The sequence below is a fragment of the Arachis ipaensis genome, chromosome B04 (assembly GCF_000816755.2).
Source record: "Arachis ipaensis cultivar K30076 chromosome B04, Araip1.1, whole genome shotgun sequence".
NCBI lineage: Eukaryota > Viridiplantae > Streptophyta > Magnoliopsida > Fabales > Fabaceae > Arachis > Arachis ipaensis.
In genome coordinates, this window is record NC_029788.2 from 119,532,375 (window position 1) to 119,549,436 (window position 17,062).

Below are 17,062 nucleotides of genomic sequence, written 5' to 3' on the forward strand. Positions count from 1 at the left end.
AAGAAAAATCATGGCTTTGGCTTTATCCTTTTGGGATGCATTATTTTCAGTCTTAATGGTATCTTCAAGATCCATTAAATCAAGATGGATTTCAACATCTATATCCATGATAAATAATTATTTCCAAATATATCAAGAACATTAAATTCAAGATGAGAGAACTTTAACATAATAAAAATTTGTTACCTGGAGTCTTCCTAAAATTTCGTTAGAGCTTCGTGCTGATAACGTGTTGTAAAACAACTAAATAAATAAGGAAGATGTAGATATAAAATATGTAAATAGAAGGCTCTAACATTAATATAATTAGCTCAATAATGATTTATATATATACATTAATATTATATGTTGTAATATGTATATATATGTAAAGATAGAAAGAAGTATTAAAAGTAAAGAGAGAGAATTGTATTTGTTTTATTACTGTAAAAAGAGAGAAAGGAGAAAATATTTGTAATTGTGTGTTCAGATGGATGCAATGCAAATTTTTTATTATTGTTTATTTTTTATTTATATAGGACCGGGTCAATCGGTTTAACCAATGACTCACCAGTTGAATTAGTAACCCAGTGACTCAGTAGCCTAATCGGTTCGATTACCGGTTCGATTCTGACAACTATGCATAGCAGTATAGCTGCGTTTCTGGCCACCCACAACACAGCACAACACAATACCGAGCCACCCAGCCACCGAGTCAAGTTAGACATGAGCCCGAGCCTCCGAGTCAGGTATGTAATTTGACTAATTTCTGTTTAATAATTATTGATTCATTGTTGCTGGTTGTTGTTCATTGTTTACTTTATATGTTGTTAAATTGCTGAAATTGGTTCTGATTGTTGTTCATTGTTTTATTTGTTGTTCAATGTTTACTGAAATTACTTCTAATTGCTAGTTCATTGTTCATTGTGTTATTTGTTGTTCATTGTTTAGGGACTATTTATTGTTTCATTTGTTGTTAATTGTTTAGGAAAATTGTTTCTGTTTGTTGTTCATTGCTTAATTTATATGTTGTTGATTTACTGAAATTATTTCTGATTGTTTTTGTGTTATTCACTGTTCATAGTTCAATGTTCAGCTTTGGTTTTCTCACCATTAAAATCTCAAACTGCCGTAACTTCTCTCAGTATTAGCATCTGTTGCAGCTTCAACTGAGTGTATCAATGGCTATGAGTGGTTTGATTTCGAACCACAACTTTGCTACTTCTTTCATTGCCTTAGATGACTTCAAATTAATTAATTAATTACTTTTTTAGAATTGAACAAAAAAAATCCATTTTTTGAATGGTCGCCTGCATTTTATGAATTATCCAATTATTTAATATCTAGTTTTGTTGTTTTGCCTTTTTGTTTATTGAAATGAATGCGTATGTGTATGATAGATTCCTTGCATTAAAGTGGCAATAACTACGAGAGTCTACAATCACATGCTTATATTAGAGGATGGTTATTTTGTTTAAATTTAATCTACTTAATTATTCTATTGTTTTGAGTAATTTATTTAGTGAATTTTGTTTGCAAGAGGAGCAACATGTATTCTGTGGGAACCTATTGATATGTCAGAAAAAATACTTAATTATTCTGTTGGTCTCTATAGTTTTACGAAATTTTCAATTAGGTCCCTATACTTTTTTTCCTTTTAATTGACTTCCTACACCAATTTTTTTTCAATTGAGTCCCTACATCAATTTTTTTAGTTGGGTCCCTATATAATTAAGCCAATTACTACCAAGAAGGACCTAATTGAAAAAAAAATTTGGTGCAGGGACCTAATTAAAAGGAAAAAAGTATAGGGACCTAATTAAAAACTTCACGAAACTATAGAGACTAATAGAGTAATTAAACCATTTCCAGTACGTCATGATCATACTGAAAACCGAGTGTCACCAACTTGCTTACCCAAAACTTTAACTATTTACTATTAAACCTGTAATCAAATCAGCGCACTATCGAATTTTTGAAAAAAAAAACTTTTACTTTATAAAAGGATTTGCGACGACAGCTAATTAAACATACACAAGCAGCTAATTAAACATACACAAGTCACAATAAGAAATCAAATGAAACATACACAAGACCAACATTATATATAAACATAACATATGGCATAGATCATACATACATATAAAGGTGATGTCATATATATCATAGGTTAGCGTACAACCCTTCACATCTTGCTACTATGTACAAAATCAACCCTTCGGTCCCTGGTCCATATAGGAAACCCCTGAGCTGGAACCCGAAACTAGCCTAGTCAACTATGTACACCCTATTCTCTCAGTGAATCTAATCAAAAGTGAGAAACTAACACAAAAGCTAGGCTAACACAAAAAACTATCAAAAGGCACAACCTCAACTCTCAGGCATCAGCTATAAAACCCCAGATTTTAAAAAGTTATTAATAAATTATTTATGAGCTATTGTATTTATTTTAAGATTTTATTTTTGGAGATTTTTATATATAAGTTGAGTAAATTATTATTTATTATATAGAGTTCTTATAATTGAAAAAAAAATAGTGAATATTTTATATGCCTTAATTTTAATATTTAGATTTTTGACCTTATTTTATAAATAAAGGAGAATTAATTTACTTATCTCTAATTTTTATAAAATTAGTATTCGAATGGAAAATAATTTACAACTTGTAATTGGAAGGTATGTTAAAGATAGAAATTTTATACTTAATTTGGTTTTTTTATTATTATTTTATCTTCCTAATTATTTTATGAAATTATACTACTAACCCTATTTTTAATAAAAATACCTAAACTACCCCCAAACCCTAACACTACACTCATCTCTCTCACCCAATCCCCCACCCACGGCTCACACGCTCAGCACACACCTCACTCTTCCTCACCAACACACACAGACACGGTTTTGTGAGTGGAAACAAGAAAGAAAAGAAGAAAGAAAGGGAAGAGGGGGAAATAGAATCGGGGAAAGGGGGAAAAGAGAGGAAGCGTCGAGGGGGTGAGGGAGAAGAAAGGGAGCTGCCGCCTCCCACCGATCCGCTGAATCTGCCACGCCTTGCTGCCCAGCTTGCCGTCGCGCCAGCCACCCATGCCGGAGGAGAGAGATCGACAGAGAAAGAGATGCAAAGAGGGAGAAGGATTTGTGTCGCTGCAGCCATCCACGCCGTCGTCGCCGAGGGAAGCCAGCGCCACCACCGCGTCACCGTTGCCACCATCTGTCGCGCCACAACCACGCTGCGTCGCCGTCGAGAACAGAGACGCGAAGGAGAGGAGACCGCGGGTCACTGTCCTCGAAGCTTTCGTCGTCACCGTGCAGAGCTGCTGCCATCGCCATCATCGCGGGTTGCTGCTGCTGCGCGTGTGATCGTCGCCGCCTCTGGGTCCGTCACCGTCGAGCAGAGCCGCCGGGGAGAATCGTAGCTGTCGCCATAGCTCCAGTCGTCGTCAGAAGCTGCTGCCGACACCAATCTGCATGTGCAGTCACCATTGGAATCCTCTGCCACCGTTCGGGTCATTGGGAACGTGGCTGTGATCACCGAAACCACCATCGGAGTTACCAATATTTCAGTTCAGCCGTCCTTCCTTGTTTGGGTAAGCGTTTCGTTCCGGAACCTTTGAAATAGTACTTCCGTTTTAAGTTGTTTAGGGATATGAGATTTTGGTGTCATAGGATCGAGTTACGGGTCTTGCATGCTGGGTTCTAAGACGGTTGCATGCGACATCAAGCTGCTGCATCGTCATCGGAGTTGCCACTGCTATGTTCTCTGGCTTATTCGTAAGTATAGTAAGTTGTTCCTCGTTCCGAACCTCTATGGCTTCTATTCTATTATATGTTTCTAAGGTTCTTGCAACGTTAATGCTTTAGGTTTGAGTTCGGTTCTTACGTGCCGTGATTAAAGTTGCTGTGGTTGAGGTTGTGTTGTTGCGGGCAGTGAGAAAAAGAGTTTCTGTCGCGTGGTTAAGTCGTATTCGAGGTAGGGGCCTTTTCAAAGAACTTAATTTTATGATTTGGAGTTGTTATAAATGGATATTAATGTGATAAATGTACTTTTGGTGGTTGTATAAGCCTTATGTATTGCTGGGCCGTTTTGTGATGAACATATTTATGGTTGGATTGGATTGTTGTTTGATTTGGTTATATGGTTGGTTGCTGAAATATTTCATTACAATTTTGGAAAACGAGTTTGGTTCATTGAAAATGGATTGAGTTTGGATTTGATTTCTTGAATTATGAGAAGGATATGAATTTTTGAAATTAGTCTGATTTTAAACTGATTTGGTTTTGAACCCGTGGAATGGGTTGTATACTGGTTTGGTTGGGACCCGAAAGGGTGGCAAAGTCCAAGTTTTAGGAGAGATACTGCCAAATTTTCATAAAAATCTAGATTCTGTTTTAAAATGTGATTTAGAAAAATATTTGGACTTGAGAGGTTCTACAAATTGGTTCTTGATTTATTAAGAAATTGGTGTTTCGAGTTTAAACTGTTTAATAAAAGTTTATGTTTCCCGATTGATTTAAATATGAAGGGGCCTATGCTTTGAAGTTTGGTTAAAGAAGTACCTTTGGGTGAGTTTAGCGGAATTTGAAAGAAATTGAACTTGATTAATTAATTTCGTGTTGCTCTTAAAGTATTCTTTAAGTTTGACTAAACAATTCTGAGCCTTTGGGAGAGTTTCTGATTTAAGAATGAAAAGAAATTGGGTTTTTTTTGGACTTAAATAATTTTGGTTTTGAAACTGGTTCAGAACTCTTGGCTTACATGCTTTGGTTTTGATTTTAAATCTTTACTTTAATTTATCTCAACTAAAGCAACTATGACTCCGAGAATTTCTGAAGAGTTTAAGAAATGATGCAGGTTATTCTTCCCTAAAGTCTTGAATCCTTGCCATGGTTGTTGATTAATAACTCTTGATTTCAAAGTGATGGAGCGAATGATTTGAAAATGAGTGATTTTGAGTCTTTCAGAAGAGATTTTGAATCTGGCTTGGTTATGAAGTTGTTTGAAAGTTTTGAAAAGAAAATTTACTTAAGAAAAGTGGTTCTTGGCAAGATGTGAACTGAATACGTTTGTGATTTGAAAGTGGGCCAAGAATGATTTTTGAAATAAGATTGAGTCTGATTGACTATGGATGTTATTGAAAATATGATGAGGCCTGGCAAGGATGGTGGTATAGTCCCGCTTGCTCAGTGCGTAAACCGTTATGCAGGGATGGTGGTTTTGTCCCGCCTGCAGTGAGGATGGTGGTTTTGTCCCGCTCACATATTGATAAATTATTTGGCAAGGACGGTAGTTTAAATCCCGCTTGCGTGTTCCGGGCAAGGATGGTGGTTTAATCCCGCTTGCTTGTGGAACCTACAGATAAGGATGGTGGTTTAATCCCGCTTATCTGAGTCGGGTCTGGCAACATAACCGACGCGTGAGCTCATGGCCAGTAGGACAGGCATGCATCATATGCATTTATATGACATTGTTTGGGTGTGCATATTATAATTGGTTTGCCTATGTGAATAGTTATGTTAATTGCTAATTGCTCTACTTGATATAACTGCTTGATTGTGTTTGAACCTTCTTACTTGTGTTTGTGGCTGAGAATTGGTTGGATTGTGATGAATTGGTTGTTGATTGAGCTGCTTGGGCCTAGGGCCGTGGTTGATTATGAGATGGGCTGAATGCTGTGTTTGGTTGTGTTTTCGGTTTAGAAAAGTATGAAAAACCAAACTGGTTCAGCATAGACTTAATGAACCTATGCTTGGAACAGTTTGGTCATTCATGCTGTCTAGGGAAAAACTTTTTTTTTTTTTAAAAAAAAGAGCTTTTGGATTTCTGAGCAAATTAACAGCTTTCCCTTTTAGAAAGGATTTTGGATTTTGAATATTAAATCTTTGGTTTTGAAAAGAAGCATAAGGCGGTTATTAATCACTATACATTAAAAACGGTTTTATTTTTGTATCTTATTATAGCAATTATGTAACCCTATAGTGAGAACCCTTTCGAGGACGATGTTTTCACTCCCCTACAGTTTTTTTCCTTTTCAGGATATGGGCGATGGAGTTTCAGGAGAGTTATATTTATTTTCTGTTTATTCGACATTATTTTGTATTATCTTAGTTTTATGTTTCCCTCGCCTTTAATTTTGCAAGTCTTCACAAGAGGGATAGGATTTTGATTATGCAATGCTTGTAATATTAATAATATGTAGATATATGTATATGTATCTTTTGTAAGTATTGTGGTTTGTTTTGTAAATGTGGTTATATGTTGTCAGATAAGAAGTCTCTTGAGCGGTTATACGGTTTAAACTTTTAAACAGGCTTATATTTTAGTATTAAATATTTTAAAAATCGTCGTAATACCTGAGCTATCAGAGTGGCGCAGCTGGAAGCGTGACATTTTGATAGTTAGGATGTTACATCAGCTATCATCGTCAGAGAAAATCACAATCACATCAGAATACTCCTCAAGATCCTCGTCCTCAGCATTAGAAATCTCGATAATCTCCGGAGGGTCACTGTCACTCGTACTACTAGTCTGACCAACACTCGTTGGTCCACTAATAGAGGCGGTGAGCGGTTCCTCAGAAGATGACTCGGATGAAGATACTGATATCTGCTCTATAAGGATATCCTCCCCCGGTACAAGCTCTAGTATATGCTCTTCCATGGGTTCAGGCTCAGGGTCCACCTGATCCGCAGGCTGATCGGGATGCTGATAAGGCACTGGCCCATCATGGAACGGGTGAAATGGAGCATCCGGGTGGAGCCAATGCAATGGAAACTCGTAGGACATTTCGGGGTTAAAATGTGGAGGGTTAATCGAGTGACGGAAAGGATAATCACGCAGAATGTACATACAAGTCCTAATCTCAGTAGCTGCTATGTAAGACCTATGTTGTACAATGTCCTCATATATATAGGGAGGGTCCATCTCGTAAAACAGAACTCTGGTCTCCATCTGAAGGAGAGGAAGAAAAGAGGTAAGAAATGGGGGGTTCTTAGTAGGGTCGGGGTAATTAGTTTAGTCGGGACTCACAATTCAACTAATTCATAGTCAAATATACAAGAGTCACAACAATTCAGAATACCATTAAGATGCACAAGCACAAGACTTATATACACAACATACTCCTTATAAGCACCCTTAAACCAGTTGTTGCACCCTTAATAGTTTTCATCAATGCAGAGGTGTGAGCAGCATACTCCTTATGAGAATCATGTTTTATTCTCTGACCTCTGAAATCAATAAATGCATAGGTGAATGCCAATACTGACCCAGCCTGAATTGCGGTTTTAATGCTCCCTTACGGAAAGAAGTGTTCAAATGAGTGAAATCAATTCAGTATTCATGAAAAAAAATTCATTGCTCAATTACCTCATCCAACATCACAATTCACAAGCAGCAAATACATTTCACAACTAAAGCAAAATCAAATTACCAGAAATGAAAATCTAGACATGCTACAGATAGGGGTGTTCGCGGTGTGGTTTGGTTCAGTTTTAAGGGAAAAAGTCATCCGATCCGAACGCTTAATTTATGTGCGGTGCGGTTTGGATTGGATGAAATTTTTTTGGAAATCCGATCCGATCCGATCCGATTACAAGTGGTTTGGATCGGTTTGAATTTACGGTTTTTAAATAAAAAAATTAAATACATAAAACAAGTCTCAACATCAAATTTTAAATAATCAACAATGACATAACAAGTCTTAACAATATCTTAAAAAAAACTAACGATAACATAACAATAGAAATAAAATTATAGGTTAGTTAAAATAAATAAATAAATAACATTTTCAACATAAAATATTTATTAAATAATAATAATACATGAATAATAGAAAAATATATAACAAATTGAACATGTTATAAGTATAATTGTAAATATAATAATAAAATAATAATATTATAGCACATTGTACGGTTTGGATTGGATTGGATCGGTTATGAAAAGTAGATTCGAAATCCGATCCAATCCAGCATTTTGCAAAAAATAGAATCCAATTAAATCCGAATTAGTGTGGTTTTAATCGGTTTTCGATTTGGATCGGATTAGATGAGCGATTTAATTTGGATCGGTTTGGATTTGAACACCCCTAGCTACAAACAACAAAGTTTAGGGTAAGAGCTAAGAAGAGAACGAAATCAAACCTCCTTAATCCTGTGAAACTGGTCATCTTGCTGAGGAACCTGGATAATTTTGGCAAAGAAATGCAAGTAAATGACTAGAACGGTGCCGTGAGCTGCAGCAACGACGAAGCCGAGGATCATAAGGAACCAGTCAAAATGATCAGCGCAAGCGAAGAGGCGGGAGAAAGCCACGGCAGCTGGCGACGGCTCAATCTCCTCTAGTTCCTCGATATCCTCCTCCACCTCAACATGTTGCGACGCTAAAGTCTCGGCACCGGGATCAATATACGGAGACGGCGACTCCGACGGCTCCAAAACGTCAGACATCGGAGTGAGAGGCTGTATCAGAATTGAAACCAGTGACAGATCCACCGTTATTCACAAGGCAAAATTCGACCACACTTGAGCTACTCGAAAAAACGACGTGGAGGAACTGGGTTCTTGTTCTTCTTTGCCAGATACAAATAGGCGCAGAGGGGAGACTATTCGAACAGAGCTTTGTCTTCTTCTTGGCCAGAGACAAGATGAACAGAGCTTGAGGGAAAGAAGAGCAGAGTGGAGACCACACGAAGAGAGCTTCAGAAAAAGAAGAGCAGAGAGAAGACCGACTGACGGAGACACTTTTTCTTCTTTGCCCTGACAGAACACTTTAGATCAAACACTTTTTTTTATTATTTTAATTTTTTATATATGTTTTTATTTTAAATTTTTTTAAATTGTTTTAAATTTAAAATTATAAAATTAAAACTAATTAAATTTTGACTAAACTAAAAAAATAGGATAGTTTTTGTCTAATATAAAAATAAATATTTAAGTTTTTTTATAAAATTAAATAAAAAATATTTTTTATTAAAATATAAAAATAATTTAGTAAAAGTATTGATATGATATATATTTAAAGAAAAAATTAATTATTGACGTAAAAAATATAATCCACATGTCATATTTTAATTTGTCGATATTTTTATTATATTGATACATATGAATTTAGCATTGTACCGAAATGTTTCGGTCCAGCCCAATAGAGATCAGGAATCTATCTCGCGGATTACCGACGCGACAGGTCCTTAACCCGTACACGTAAGGTGACCTGAGTGTCACCCTCTTTCCCAATAAAGACTTGGACAATTGGCAGAGACTTTTAGATGGACGGACCTAAATTAGAGGGCTCATCCAAGTATAAAGTATAAATAGAAAGGGACTTACTCCTCTTCAAAAGTATATCATCTTTACTCTAATTAACCGAAGTCCTTGTAAGTAGTTCCGTTCCACCCATTAATCCACCGAACGATCAAAACAACACCGCTTTTTGTATTGCTTGCGTTCAGATCTAAATACCTCTTTTATTCAACTGTTGTTTACGATCTGACAACGTACGATCCATCATTCTAATGAGCAACTGAACACGAAACAAACACTTATTTAAATTATTAAACATAGCTAATAATAGATGGTGAGTTATAACCTGCACCAGACAGAATGAGGTAAATGATATACCAGTAACTTCTGACACCTGTTTGCACCTTATTGTCAGGTTTCTTCTCTATTTAAGCAAAGGCCTCCACAGTTGTCATATATTATATAATAGTATTTCAAAAAACTAATATTTGCACAAATACCACGTTTTGGACAGTTGGGTTGTTTGCTTAGAGAAACAAAAATACATACTTAGCCGTATCTACCTATGAAGCCAAAAAACAAGTCATATCCAGAAGTTTCTTCTTCTTTTTTGATAATTAATATATTTATATTTTTTTGTNNNNATATTAGCAAATATAATTAGTATCGATATTATTTAAAATCTTGAATATTAATTAATATATAAAAGAGATAATTATTTGATTATGCTATAACTATATTAACATCTTCTAGAAGTGGTAGGGGTGTATATTCCTATTAGAATTTAGAAAGTCTTCTTTTGTTGATATGAGAGAGAGAGAGAGAGAGTGCTACCTCCATAACTCCTCATCTCGGGCCTCTATTAAATTGGTCTTCTATGCCAATAGCTTTGAGATTGAGAATGGTTTGAAGTGTGTGAAGATGGGGATTCTGCTTTGGTACCGCTGCTTAGCATTGTCTTCATCGTATCCACTACATTCGAATTCGAAATGCTAATATTGTCGCTGGTGATCTTTGCCGTTGGAACTGAGGTTGAGGTATCATTGGCTACCATTTTTGATGAGCTAGGCAGCTGTGATATGGTGCGGAATTTATAACCCACAAACTAATCGGCAAGTGCACCGGATCGTACCAAATAATACCTCAGGTGAGTGAGGGTCGATCCCATGAGGATTGAAGGACTAAGCAACAATGGTTGATTAATTTACTTAGTTAGGCAAACAGAAAGTAGTTTTTAAATATTCAATGAGCATTAAACAATCGTGCAGAAATTAAAATAGTAAAGTAAATGGGTTGGGAGTAAAGTATGGAGAAGGCAGTTAAGGTTTCAGAATTCTCTAATTTTCTGGATTAACTTTTCTTACTAACTATTTTAATCATGTAGGATTTAATTTATGGCAAACTATATGTTACTAGACCCTAATTCCTTAGACCTTTCTAGTCTCCTCTAAAATTCATCAACAGCCAATTCCTTGGTCAATTAATTCCAATTAGAGGGTGATGATCAAATTCCAGTTTATATGCCATAAAAACTCTAATTACCCAAAAATAAAAGGATTATATGTCACGTATCTCGTTAAATCCAGATAATTAAAATTTAGGAGAATATGTTTTCAAGCTGTTGTTCAAGTAAAGAGCTTTTTCAAGTTATACAAGAACTCAAGTAGAAAGAGGGTCATACTTCCATTCCACCCAAATTCATAAGATAAAGAGTGAAAACAATTCTTAAATTATAAATCCATACATGAATTAAAATAGAAAAGGCAATAAAATCAATCCATACAAATAGACAGAGCTCCTAACCTTAACAATGGAGGTTTAGTTGCTCATGGTTCAGGGAAGAAAACTAGGATTGTAAATTGGAATGGAATAATGTTGTGTTAGAACTCCCCTGTTGGAATCCCTTTATATCTAATCCTAATTAATTTAAATTCTATCTTCTAAAAAAAACTAAAATAATATCTTTTCCTATTTTTAAATAAAATAAAATAAAGTTTTAAATCAAAATTAATTAAAGCAATCAACATATCTTCAATTGATTGATGGGGACCACTTGCTTTGTAGGGTCCACGCCTAACTTGGAGTGGGCACAACCATTCTTGTGTGAATCTCCCTTGAGTCTCTGCTATCCCGTAGCTCTAGTCTGTGTTTCTGGACCAAAAATAGGGTCGAAACTTGGCCTGAAATCTCCCCCAGCATTTTCTGCATTTTCTGCATGTCGCGCATGTCACGTGTACGTGTCAGTCACGCGTACGCGTCGATGGTCTTTTTCGTGTGTCACGCGTACGTGTCAGGTACGCGCACACGTCGCTGAGCAGATTCGCTTTTCACGCGCACGCGTAAGGCCCGAGCACGCGTCGCTCCTCGTTGGTCAGCTCCTTGGTTTCTTCTCTTTCTCTGCAGAAACTCTATCAAATCCATCCGAATGCTACCTAAAATAAATAAAACTGTACAAGACTCAAAGTAGCATCCATAGTGGCTAAAAGATAATTAATTCTTGATTAAACTTAACAATTTAAATGCAAATTCACTAGGAAAAGATAGGAAAGATGCTCACGCATCACAACACCAAACTTGAATTGTTCATGTCATGCATTCAGAGTCACAGAAAATACCACCACATCTAAGTAAATAAGACTATTCTTCAATATAAACTCACTTTCTCATGCAATACATCACTTCTGTATTTTTTATTTGAATTCAAGCTCAGTGAGTAATACATGAGACATCTTTTCGAAATTAAAGCAATTAAGAGAAAACTAAACTAGACCTAGGATTCTAACTAATAAAGGATCATGCAAAAAACAAAGCAAAATAGCAGAAAACCGGAACATAATATAAGCGGGAAGGAATATAGAATGAAAGGAACTCAACCACCTTAGTTATCCTAGCGGTCGTTTTATTCTTCAGGTTGTGCTCCTCCTGTGAAGATGATTCGCCTCCCTTTGGTGCCATAAGAATAAACAGAAAATTTCTAAGCAAAGCGTCAACACCAAACTTAAAGGTTTGCTTGTCCTCAAGCAAAGAAGAACTGATAACAGAAAGAAACAACTATTATGATGAAAGAAGAATAAAAGGATAAAAGAATAAGAGAGAATTAGGATTGGGAGAGAGAGAAAGAAAATTAAAACTGGGCGGTGAACTAGTGTAGTTGTGCGGCGAAGGCGACGCGTACGCGTACAGCACGCTTACGCGTGGGTCGCGAATTTTTCCTTAATGACGCGTGAGTGTCAGGCACGCGTCCGCGTGCCCATGATTTGTGCGATTCGCGCGAAGCCAGCCACGCGCATGCACAACTCTCTGTTCGCGTGGCTTGGGAACCAATAATTTCATGCGATGCGTGCGCGTCATGCACGCGCACGCGTGGATGGCCATTTGTACAGATGACGCGCACGCATCAGGGACGCGTATGCATGAACAAGTTTTATGCTTCTAGCACACTTCCAGCCCCAAGCCAGCACAACTCTCTGCCCAAACACTTATTTACGTCGATTTTTAAGGTCACGCGTACGCGTCGATGACGCGTACGCGTGGAGTGCCAAAATCACGAATGACGCGCACGCGTGGGGTACACGTACGTGTGGGCTTGTTTGTGCGAAAGGCATCATTCCTGCGCTACTTCCGCGCAACTCTCTGTTCATTTTTATTTTTCAAGCACACCCATCTGACGCGTACGCGTCAACGACGCTTGCGCGTCGGGTGCTCTCTCTCTTTTTTTATTATTAAATATGTGTGTGTCGCCTGAATGGTTCGGTTTCTGTTATAAAATAGCTGCATGATCAGAAAAATAGTAAAAACTTCAATAAAAATCAAACAAGTAAGAAAACTAATACTACGAAAAATAACTAAGGATACGAAATTATCGGGTTGCCTCCCGACAAGCGCTTCTTTAACGTCACTAGCTTGACGGTCAGTTTTGCTAAGTCAGCCGATGAGCGGACCTCTAGCGATCGATCTCGCCTCCAAGATAGTGCTTCAACCTCTGGCCATTCACTGTAAATTTTCAGTCAGAGTTCCCTTCCTGTATTTCCACAAAACCATATGGTGAAGCTCTTGTAACCACAAACGGTCCTGACCACTGGGATTTCAGCTTCCCAAAAAAGAGTTTGAGCCTTGAATTATACAGAAGTACTCTTTGTTCTGGCTCAAAGACTCTGATGGCAATCTTCTTGTCATTCAGTAACTTGGTTCTCTCCTTATAGAGCTTGGCATTCTCATAAGCTGAATATCTGAATTCATCAAGCTCATTCAACTGAAGCATTCACTTGATTCCTGCAGCTTCTGAATCAAGATTCAGATATCGGATTGCCTAGTAAGCTTTATGCTCCAACTCAACTGGCAAGTGATAGGCTTTTTCATAGACCAACTGATAAGGGGACATGCCAATAGGAGTCTTGTAAGCTATCCGGTATGCCCAAAGAGCATCATCAAGCTTCCTAGGCCAGTTCTTTCTTAAAACACTGACGGTCTTCTCTAAAATCCTCTTAAGTTCCCTGTTGGAAACTTCAACCTGTCCATTTGTCTGAGGGTGATAGGGGGTTGCCACTTTATGACGGACTTCATATCTCTGCAGAAGAGAGTCCAACTCTCTGTTACAGAAGTGACTTCCTCCATCACTAATGAGTGTCCTTGGGACACCAAACCGGCTAAAGATATATCTCTGAAGAAAGTTCATTACTACCTTGGCATCATTGGTTGGTAGGGCCACGACTTTCACCCACTTGGACACATAATCAACTGCCACTAGAATATAGTTGTTTGAATGTGAGGGTGGAAAAGGTCCCATGAAATCAATACCCCACACATCAAACAACTCAACCTCAAGAACTCCCTGTTGTGGCATTTCATGGTTGGCAGGGAGATTTGTGGCTTTTTCACATCTGTCACAGTGCTTCACAAATGCTCTTGAGTCTCTGAAGAGAGTCGGCCAGTAAAACCCGCTCTGAAGGACCTTTGTAGCTGTCCTTTCACCACCAAAGTGGCCTCCATACTCAGAACCATAACAGTGCCAAAGGATCTGCTGTTTTTCTTCATCTGGGATACATCTCCGGATGATACCATCTAAACACCTCTTAAAAAGGTATGGTTCCTCCCAAATGTAGTACTTTGCATCAGTCAATAGCTTCTTCACATGTTGCCTACTGTACTCCTTTGGAATAAAATTCATGGTTTTATAATTTACAATGTCTGCAAACAATGGAGCCCGCTAAATGAGGAACAATTGCTCATCCAGAAATGTCTCAATCATAGTTGTGGGTGATTGTACTCCTGCTTCAGGCTCAATTATGGAGAGATGGTGACGTTGCAGAAATTGACAGATTAAAAATTATTGAGAAAAATGGCGTTGCAAGTACAACTCTTAACCAGCAAAAATCCACTTGTCAATTTAGAAAAGAGTTGTCAGAAAACTAGAATTAGAATACTGGGAGTATGAGTCCCAGGTCGTCTCCCAACGAGTTGCAGAAAGATATGCTATTTTATTAATTAGAGGTTTTCCAAAATGGTTTGAGTTTGATAAACAGGAAATTAAATCAGAGAATTTATGTAATTTAAATAAAAATCTTGACCGGGAGAAGATTAATCGGAAGTTCTATCCTTGTTGGAATTTTCTCAAGATTAATTAATAATTAGTAGTTGTTCCACTTAGTTAACCCTCAACAAATGAAGGAAAGTCAAGTTAAAAGCCAACTTCTATTCACAAGACTTAATCCTCTCCCTTGGAAAGGATTAGAGTTAGTGACTAACAAGCCACCAACAACAAACCAATTACAATTGAACTCTTGAGTATTCCAACTCAAGGTTTTCCTTTTAATCAACTCCCAATCAAGTTGGTGAACTACTCCATTATCATAAATATAGACTTTACAAAATAAAGAGGGGAAATAAAAAGAGACATGATAAACAATAATCAAAGAGATTAATTAAAAAAATAAAAATAGTTTTTGTATTAAATAATTCTAAAAATAATCCAATTGTACTCTGGACAAATTAAGCATATGGAAGAGTAAGTAAAAAGTAGAAAAAACAAACTAGAGAGATGAAGTCTTGTGGAGGTAACAACTCTTCTCGATATCCCAATCTAAAAAGTAATAAAAACAAAATCCTAAGAATTATGAATGTGTAGAGAGAAAACCTAGAGGATGAGTAAAATCAGATCTAAAACTAAAAAATTATTCGGAATGAATGTCGTCCTTTGTCTCTGCATGTTCCCTGGCTCTAATCTGCGTTTTTGGGCCAAAAACTTGGTTAGAATGTGGCCCAGAATTCACGCCAGCGACTTTTGTAAATTCTGCAGATCGCGCACGCCATGCGACCGCGTCGTCCACGCGTTCGCGTCACTCAGCGTTTTCTGTGCCACGCGTGCGCATCATCCACGCATTCGTGTCACTTGTGCAGTTTCCAATCCACGCGTTCGTGTCAGGCACGCGAGCGCGTCACTGCAATTTCCTCTATTTCATGCGGTCGTGTGAGCCATGCACTCGCGTCACTTCTCGCTGGTCATCTCCTCAATTTCTTGTGTTCCTTCCATCTTTGCAAGCTTCCTCTCCATTCTCTAAGCCATTCCTGCCCTATGAAGCCTGAAACACTTAACACACATATCACAGCATCGAATGGTATAAAGGAGAATAAAAAATATTCAATTAATAGATCTTTAGGAAGCAAGTTTTCAATCATAGAACAATTTTAGGAAGGAATTGTGAATACATGCAAATCATATGAATAAGTGGGTGAAAGACTTGATAAAACCACTCAATTAAACACAATATAAATCATAAAATAATGGTTTATCAACCTCCCCACACTTAAACCTTATCATGTCCTCATGCTTAGTTGAAGGAGGTAAAAATGAATGAATAGGGGTATGTAAGACTCATGCAATGCAATGCAACCTATATACATGAATGCAACTATATGATTTTGTCTATCTGATTAAAAATAAATAAGTTCTCTAAGACAGATAAGCTATTGAAAGTATTAAATTGAACATGCAAGCAACCCTATAAAATTAATATATAATTGTCAAACAATTTCTTAACAATCCACAAGCAAATCATAAGAAATAATGACCCAAATAAATTCCCAACACCAATTAAAAGAAAAAGAAAGAAAAAGAAAACATAGATAATGAAAGTAAAAAGAAAGAAAAAAAAGAAAAGAAGAAGAAAACATAAAAATAAGAAGAAGAATAGAAAAGTAAGGAGGGAAGAAGAAAAGAAAAACCTTGATAATGGTGGTGAGAGAGAGAAAGTAGAAAGTGAGAAAGAAGGAAGAAGGAAGAAAAGGGGGGGAAGAAAGAAGAAGGGAAAAGAAAAAAGTAGGATTTGGGGAAGAAAAAGATAAGATATTTTGGCAGATTTGGATAAGTTGTGCGGCGCAAGCGACGCGGACGCGTGGGGTACGCGTTCGCGCGAATGGTGCTTAGATGAACCAACGCGGACGCGTCGTTCACGCGGACGCGTGACATGATCTGTGCAAGTGGTGCGAGGGTAGCCTTGCGCTCGCATAACTCTCTGTTCGAAACTCATTGTTCCCAAATTTCATGGTGACGCGTTCGCGTGGGGGACGCAATCGCGTGAATGGCCAAGATTGGAAAATGACGCGAACGCGTGGGGCACACGTTCGCGTGGTAGGGCTTGTGCGTCTAGCACCATTCCAGCCCCGGTCCAGCGTGACATTCTGCCATACACCCTTTCTTACGTCGATTTTCAGGGCACGCTTCGCGTGCTTGATGCGGACGCGTGGGAGGCATTTTTCCGACATGACGCGGACGCGTCAGCGACGCGGTCACGTGGGTCAAATTGTGCCAAAGGCACGCCTCCAGCCATGCTCTCACATGAATCTC

At 37.6% G+C, this 17,062-nt stretch overlaps 1 long non-coding RNA gene across 1 annotated transcript; it reads left to right on the top strand.

The window, feature by feature from the left end:
* LOC107638059 lies at positions 3,538–4,037 on the top strand. The gene is made up of 3 exons (XR_001619717.2): positions 3,538–3,566; positions 3,646–3,750; positions 3,841–4,037. It is a non-coding gene; the product is annotated as an uncharacterized LOC107638059 (long non-coding RNA).